This window comes from Silene latifolia, chromosome Y (assembly GCF_048544455.1).
Source record: "Silene latifolia isolate original U9 population chromosome Y, ASM4854445v1, whole genome shotgun sequence".
NCBI classification, from domain to species: domain Eukaryota; kingdom Viridiplantae; phylum Streptophyta; class Magnoliopsida; order Caryophyllales; family Caryophyllaceae; genus Silene; species Silene latifolia.
The window spans coordinates 480,714,472-480,723,223 of NC_133538.1; positions in this window are offsets into that span (position 1 = coordinate 480,714,472).

The window sequence follows — 8,752 nt, forward strand, 5'->3', positions numbered from 1 at the left end:
TAGAAAGGTTTGTTTATTTGAAAGAGAGATTGGGTGATTTTTAGTATTTGAGAAGGAGGTTTATGTTTTGATTTTGGAGGGATTGGTGATGTGGATTGATATGTGTGGTAGAAAAAAAGGGTTTGAAGTTTAAAAGAGAAGAGTAACACGGGAGGGAGACGCGCGGCCTGGAGCAAGAGTCGGGCGATTCCTCCTTTTTACAAAATTCACAAGAACAGACTAGGACGCTCGGCTTGGAGTCGGGTCACCCGACCTGGTGTCTGGCTCGCCCGATCTGGGCTAAGGACGCCCATATTTCGATACAGCGAAAGAGTTGTCTTTTTAGAAGCCGACAGGGACGTGGGTCCTTCGATTGATCCGCACAGATTTCAGCCAATGGAAAAATTTCTTAGAATGCAAAGGGAGATGCTCGGCTTGGGGCCGGTCTGCCCGTTCTGAGACCTGACTCGCCCGACTTGGGCTTAGGACGCCCAGATTTTCGTCCAGTGCAAAATTTGTCAATTGAGAGATCCTTTAAGTCCCACGCTCAGGTCTGCTCGTGGGGGTCTTCTCCCCATATCAATATTTCTTCTTTTCCTCGTCATTTCTTCTTGGGTAGCATGACAATGGCTTGATTTAGCCTAGGCATGTGCTTCCCTACACTTGATCATTAAGCACTACACATTTGAAGCACGTTAGAATCCCTCCCTCACTTGCTCTCATGTCAAAAGTTGTAGTTAAAGCAAGGAATTTTAAATGTAATGAAGTTAAAATGAAAGTAAATAGGTTAGTATATTTACAGGTGGTGGTTTAGGGAGGACTCCACCAAACTCTCCTCTATTTTGATGCTAGATCATGGTGGGAGAGGCCCAAGGCGAGTAACCTCAAACTCTCTTATGAAAGCTCCTTCATAGTAAGGCTTGATACGTTGACCAGTGACTTTGAACCGATTCCCATTTTCCGACATTAGCTCAAAGTCTCCACAATTTCCAACGTTTGTGATAACAAAGGGACCCGTCCATCATGAGTTCAACTTTCCGGTGAAGTGCCGATATCGAGAGTTGAATAGAAGGACTTTGTAGAGGTTGGGATCATCCCAAAAGTATCTCTTTACTTTGAACAAGAACCTCTTTCTTTGGTTGTAGTTCAATTTCGGAGGAAGAAATCCTCCCACAATGTAGTTTGAAAATTAGGCAAACCATGGTGTGGTATGCCTCTCAAATTGTGTGTGGATGGCCATTAGAGAATCATCGGGAAAGGAATCATTGATTGGTGTATCTTCATCTTCGTTGTCAAATCTAATTCTCGACAAGTGATCCGCTACTACATTTTCGGCTCCTTTCTTCTTCCTTATTTCTAAGTCGAACTCTTGGAGTAACAATATCCACCTCAACAAGCGTAGCTTTGACTCTTTCTTCACCAAGAGATGTCTAAGAGCACGGTGGTCCAAAAACACAATAACTTTCGATCCAAGTAGGTAGGAGCGGAACTTGTCCAAAGCATACACTATAACAAGAAGTTTTTTTTCCGTGGTATCTTAATTGACTTGTGATGCATCGAGGGTCTTGCTTATATAATATATGGCATGTAAAGTTTTTCCAACTCATTGGCCAAGAACCGCACCAACGGCATAGTTTCTTGCATCACACATTATCTCAAAAGGTAACTCCCAATTTGGGGGTTGGATGATTGGTGCCGAAATTAGAGCCTCTTTGATCCTATCAAAAGCTTCAACACACTCATGAGTAAATTGGAACGGGGCATCCTTAATCAAAAGTTGAGTTAGGGGTTTTGCAATTTTGGAAAAATCTTTTATGAATCGTCAAACTCCGCACCCCTTTGACATTCACGAGTGGTGGTAGTTTCTTTATCACTTTAACTTTGGCTTTGTCAAACTCGATGCCCTTTTCCATAATCAAATGACCTAGGACAATACCTTCGTTGACCATAAAATGACACTTTTCCCAATTTAACATAAGACTCACATCTTCACACTTTTGCAAGACAATAAATTATGCATGCAAGAATCAAAGTCTTCCCATAAACACTAAAATCATCCATAAAAGCCTCCATTATAGTTTCTAAGTAATCGGAAAAGTCACTCATCATGCAATGTTGAAAGGTGGCGGGACATTGTATAGCCCGAAGGGCATTCTCCTATATGTAAATGTTCCGTATGGGCAAGTGAACGTGGTCTTATGTTGGTCATCCAGGTGTATCGGGATTTGGAAGAATCCCGAGTACCCGTCTTGGTAACAAAATAATTTTTTACAGGCAAGCCTCTCAAGCATTTGATCATTGAATGGAAGGGGGAAATGGTCCTTTCTTGTTGCGGAATTCAACTTACGATAATGAATACACATTCGCCAACCGGTAATCTTCCTTGTGGGTATTAGATCATTCTTGTTATTTTTCACCACCGTGGTACGTCCTTTTTTAGATACCACTTGAACGGGGCTAACCCACAAGGAATCCAATATAGGGTAGATGATTCCGGCATCAAGTAATTTAATAACCTCCGCTTTTACAATTTCTTGCATGTGGGGGTTTAGTCTCCTTTGTCCTTGGATGGTAGGTCTTTCGTCTTCCTCTAGATGAATCCTATGAATGCAAAAGTCGAGGCTTATTCTCTTAAGGTCATCTAGATTATATCCTATTGTCTTTTCATGTTCTTTTAATACATCAAGCAAACGTTCCAATTGACTATCATCAAGTTTTTCATTGACAATCATGGGTTTGGTTTTAGACTCATCAAAGTAAGCATACTTCAAATTAGGGGGAAGATGTTTTAGAGTTGGGGTTTTTACCTCACTTTCCACCTTTGATGGTTCGTTAAGAACATCTTCCACCGTCATTACACATTCCACCCTCATTACATGCTCTACCTTGGTTGATTGTGATGATTCCTTGAGAATGTCATTCATCTGCATAGATTGCTCATAAGTGAGCTCTTTGTTGGCTAGAGCGGCTTCAAGGAGGTCTACTTCTAATTCCCAATGTTTGTTCTTGGCCTGACTTAATTCCAAGGCCTCCAATGCTTCCAAAGGGTCTTTGATGAGAGTAGAACTCGCATGGTCCTCTACACAACAATCTATAAGATCCATCATGTAACGTAAACTAAGAAAAAAAGGTGATAAATTCCTTGAGGAAATCCTTTTCCTCAAGGCAAAGAAAGACACAACTAAAAGCAATTAATGATAACAATTCAATTGAACACCATCCCCGGCAACGGCGCCATTTTTGGTGCGGTTCAAAAATTTGTCGTCTAAGCTAACCAACCAAAACAATATTTATAATGTAAACAACCTACTCTTAGTAGAGTGGTAAGTAAAGGCCGGATCCCAAGGGACGGGTATTGGATTAAATTATCGATTGCAAATAGCTATGTCTTAGGGTGTCACAATTTAGGTTGGGTTGAGATGGTTATCTAAACTACTAAACAAGTAAAGGAGAATGTAAAAAAATTAAAGAAAGGTACTAGGGTATCATGGGTTCATAGGAGATTCATGGTGGTGATGATACAAACATGTTTACATAGTTGCAAGCAATTATTGTTGTAGTGGAATTGAGTTAGTTTATGTCTTACAATTCCTAGGAAGATTTGGGTCTCGGAGCCGAGTCGGTCAAGACTATACAACACCGACAAGTCGACTTAGTTTCTTCCTATTCATTTTTATGCATGGTCTAATAAGACTCGAGTTAGTTTATATCTTACAAGTCTTGTTGAATAGATAAGAGATGTATGCATGCAAAGTTTTCAATCAAGCAATTTATCAAGCATAACATGTGCATAAGTTGACACTACAACAAGCAAGCAATCTTATGGAAACATATTAGATTAAGTATGGATCTACCCCCATGTTTTAGTTCCTCTAATCTCCCATTAACCCTAGCTAGGAGACTACTCACTAATGATTGTGATAAACACGTTAATAAGGTTGTCAATCATACTAACTAGTCCAAACATGATGAAAGATTATAAAAACAAATGATGATTAAACAAAGAGTAAAGAAATTGTACCAAACTTATGATGAACAAATAGAAGGAGAGAATAATTGAAGAAAACTTGATTGATGAATGAAGAGTTGTCAATTCTTCAATAAAACCCCCAAATAATCTTGTAATTCCTCAACTAGATCCAAGAGTTCTTCAATAATAATTAAGGAAGAATTAAAAGGTAATTAAAGTAATTGATTTTTAATCTACTCTAATGACTTCATAATCATCTCCTAATACAATGGAGTATTTATAGTAAGTACAAGTATTAGGGTAACTAAGGGCTTAAATGACGGTTAAGTCCCTAAGATGAAGATTAACGCCTTGCAAGTCCAATGAGAAGTCCCACGACCTGACCATGTTAGTCGTTTCTGCTGCTTGAGGATTCACCCAACCTGGGCTTGAGACGCCCGGATTTAGCCTTGGCTCACCCGACTTGAGGCCGGGTTGCCCGGATTGTTGCATAGCTTGGCATCCTTGCTTTGTTAACTTAGGCCTTTAGTATTAGTCTTGGCCTTATGTCGCCCGACTTGAGGCGGGGATCGTTAAGGAGTCATGGGGGTCTTTGCGAATGCCCATTTTACTGGTTTTGTTAACTTAGGCCTTTAGTATTAGTATCCTCTTTGTTGCTTGGTTGTTGAGTGCGATCAATTTAGTTCCGCTTTTGCTTCCATATGCGAAAGGCTTAGCATCCTCCCCTACAAAGGGCACTAAAACCTTATAGAATGTGCAAACTAGGGATCATAAGATGAAAATGACCCTAATAAGTACTAGAAAGCATGGAAACGAGGCTAGTTAGGGGACTAAATGTGCGCAAATGTGAGCCACATCAATGGGTGACTCCCGCTTATTTCATGTGGTCAAGAGCTCAAACCTTGGAGGAAAGGTCCAAATCTCGAAACGATGAGGTTGTCGATTTGAAGTATAGAGAGGTTGACAAGGCCAACCGTGCCTTCTTTGATGATTTTGCCGATGGAGCTAGCCCGGATGTAGTGAGACCACCGAAGAGGAGAAGCTCGGGTCCTAAAGAGGTAGTGGGCCGTGTATGGGCTCAGCTTGGACTGAGTATAGGGTCATGCAAGAGACCGGAGGCTGTCACCGTTGTAGATCCGTTGAGGATCCGTTCTGCAGAGGAAGTTCGAACTAGGCGGGCCAACAAGAAGAACAAGGGGAAGATGTACCCCGAGGAGAAAGGCAAGGGTAGAACGGAATAATGAAGACCTTCATTACTCGTTTTACTATTATGTTGTAATATTGTCGTGAGCTTTTATTATGTTGTACTAGATATGTATTGTGTATTTTGTGCTAGTTTTACTATGTGAGATGTCGTAGTCGACATCGTCCTAGCTTTGACAAGTTGTAGAATTGCTTAGCCTTATTTGTTGTCAAATTTGTAATCCTTCTCATTATTAATTAAATAAGAGGATTGCTTGTGTTAAAAGTGTTGTGAACGCTTTTTTCTTTCATCCATTTTGTAAAGGAAATTTGGTTTGAATTATCCTAAACATTACACTTGTGAAAGGTGATTTTTGTGGGAAGGGAGAAAGGCTTCCTTTTTTTATATTTTTTTTGGAAAAGGGAATGTTTTCCTCCCCCTTTTTTTTGAAGTTTATATGGGTGGTGTTTTTTGTGTATGTGGGGATGTTTGTATCCTTCTTGTGTAAGAAAAGGACTGGCTACGTATCCACCTGAAGAGGTGAAATCAAACCATGATCGTAGTTCGAATGTTTTGTAAATTTTATTTGGGTTTTGTGGTTGTATCCTTCTTGAGTAAGAAAGGACTGCCTACGTATCTAATACCCAAAGTTTATCATACTCCTCGGTATGCAAACATTATTTGTAAAACTCAATACCAAACTAATGAATGTAGTAGGGTAAGGAGATCGATCCATAGAGATGGTGTTTGGCTCTTAAATTGATTGTTTCTTTCCTAGTTCAGTTCTACCAATTGTTGAATGATTGATAAACTAATTGATACGACTACAACTAAGAACAAGTAAATGAAAAATTGATTAAGATGCTAATTAAGGAAGCAAGGGTGGTCGCGTTCACTCATGTAGAAAAAGGGTTCAAGTAATCGCATAAAGAACAAGTGATTAAAGTAATTTTAAAGGTAAATCCCCACCCCTCGATGTGAGACTAACCCAAGGCCTAGCATAATCGAACTCTCGCTCTAATTACTCAAGACCCACTAATCGTCATGAATTATCTAGTTACAACTCAAGCTCTCACCCAACAAGTTATAAGATAGTGGAATTGACTCAAATTCTCATTTAGACATTTCCACAAACACTTTGTATGCATGAAAATTAGAAGAGAAATTACCCATGTAGTACTTGCTTGTTCAAGACAATAATCTACCCCTACTAACTACACAAGATTCCCCTCCACCCAAGGAATACACGACTCACACATGGTAATGAAATTGAGAACAAAAAATGGAAACTTTGACATGAAAATAAGAAGAACAAACATAATTATAAGATAAGTAATTAAACTACAATAAATATATAAACAATTGAGAGGAAGAGAAATAAAGAGAAGGACTACACCAACATTAAGTAAAGAAAACTTTGGTTGAAATAAGGAAGATGAATCTCTTCTTGTCTTCCAATTACAACCCAATAACAAATGTAAAGTAATGAGAATAGTAGCATTACTAAACTAGTGATGAATTACATAAATGTAAGAGAAAGATTATAAATTTTAGTGAAGAAATATTGAGAGGAAATATTATGGTTCTTGTTACAATATTGAAAGAGTAATTATTCTAAAACTAATTGGTAGAATAATGTAAGGTCTAAACTATGGTAAGTGGTATTGACTAATGAGAGGTGTCTTTATATACTAGTCTAATAATAATCTTCTTAATACAATTAATAATAATAATAATAGTAATAATAATATTAATAATAATAATAATAATAATAATAATAATAATAATAATAATAATAATAATAATAATAATAATAATAATAATAATAATAATAATAATAATAATAATAATAATAATAATAATAATAATAATAATAATAATAATAATAATAATAATAATAATAATAATAATAATAATAATAATCATCTAAATCCTAAGCTCACCTACCAATCGACACCTCAAACCAAATGAAACGGGGAAAGGGGAGACACGACAAAAAGGGAAAACGTAGCATAGGTTCTGGAGCCGGCCAACCGGCCACCGGTGATAGCACCGTCTGGGAGTTCTCTGGAAACTAGGTGAATAATTGATGGTGCTGGGAGCCGGCGGGGGCATCGACGGTCGGTGGACCGTCTGGGAATGCAAGAGTTATTGCGAGCCGGTGAGGAGGGAGTCGGTGGGCCGTCAAGGAACACGCGTAAAATTCGGATCCGAGAGATGGTATCCCCAGCTGGTTGGGAGGCAGACAGGTAGCCAGATGGGGATGCACTTGGTATGATGATGCGAGATGAGTGTTGGGTATGGTGAAGATAATGGTTGTCGCCTGGTGGTGATGCATGAGAGCTGATGGCTGCTTGATATTGTTGAGGTTGTCGATTGTGACGGAGCACGGGGCTGGTGGTTGCTTGTTCAGGGATGTTGAGTTCGATTATTGCTGCTGGACAGATAGTTGATGCAGATGAGTTGTTGCATGTCGGAGACTGGGAGTTCAGAGAGAAAGAAAAAAGGGAGATGTGGTCATGGAGTTGTAGTTGGTGGTTAATGGTGGTATATACACGGTGAAGGACAGAAAAGGGTGGAATGGTGGTCTCGGTGGTGATGGAGAATGAGGACGATGAAGATAGAAGGTGGTGAATGCAGTGTACAAGCAAGTACACGGTTGAAGGATGTCCAAGTTAATTTGACTTCTCACATTTGATAAATGCAAGACTTTGTATTGACCCGTCTTCATTTGTTTACCACTCGATTTTTCGTCTTTATTCCTTAATCACTACCTATAAAATTGAAACGGTAACGAGCAATATCAAATTCCAACAAAATAACCTTTATTCAGAATTATTATAATAAAGCCAATAATTCGTAAATAATTATTAAAATGAGCTAATAGACAATTAAATCGCACAAAATCGAGTTAAATATAAGATATAAGTATGAGTAAAAATGATACAAAAATACTACTTATTAGTATCCACCTGAAAAGGAAAAATCAAACCATGCTCGTAGTTCAGGTGTTTGGTTTGAGTGCAAATGGATGTTGCCTTTGACAGATCAAAGGACGTTTGAAATTTGGCAAGGTGCCGTAACTTAGACTCGATGAAACACGCAATTTCAAATTAGAACGCATTGAGGAACTTGACTTCAAAGGGATATTGTGGTTGCTAGTTGTGAAACTAGGGTAAGGGTTGTGGTTACTAGTGTTCAATGGTAGTAATTCTTGAGTATGTATAGGTTGGTCGGGTGTTGAAATCCTCCCCGTCTACGTCACTCAGTCTCACTACGCCCCCTGAAAATATTTTCTTGACCAGGTATGGCCCGGCCTAATTGGTTTTAAATTTCCCCCCTCGGATCGACGGGTAGTAGTGCTCGAACCGACTTGAGGAACAAATCACCTTCTTTGATGTTTCTAGGTTTGACCTTTTTATTGAATGCACATTGTATACGTCGTTGGTATAGCTGGACGTTGTGCAAGGCGTTGAGTGTTAGAAATATTAATCTCATTAATTTACATATTCATATATGAAAAGATTTATTTAGTCATAAAATAAAAGCTAGATCTTATGCATGCAAACATAAATAAGATAAGAGAAGAAATCATCAATCTTACTATATGATTTCGGATT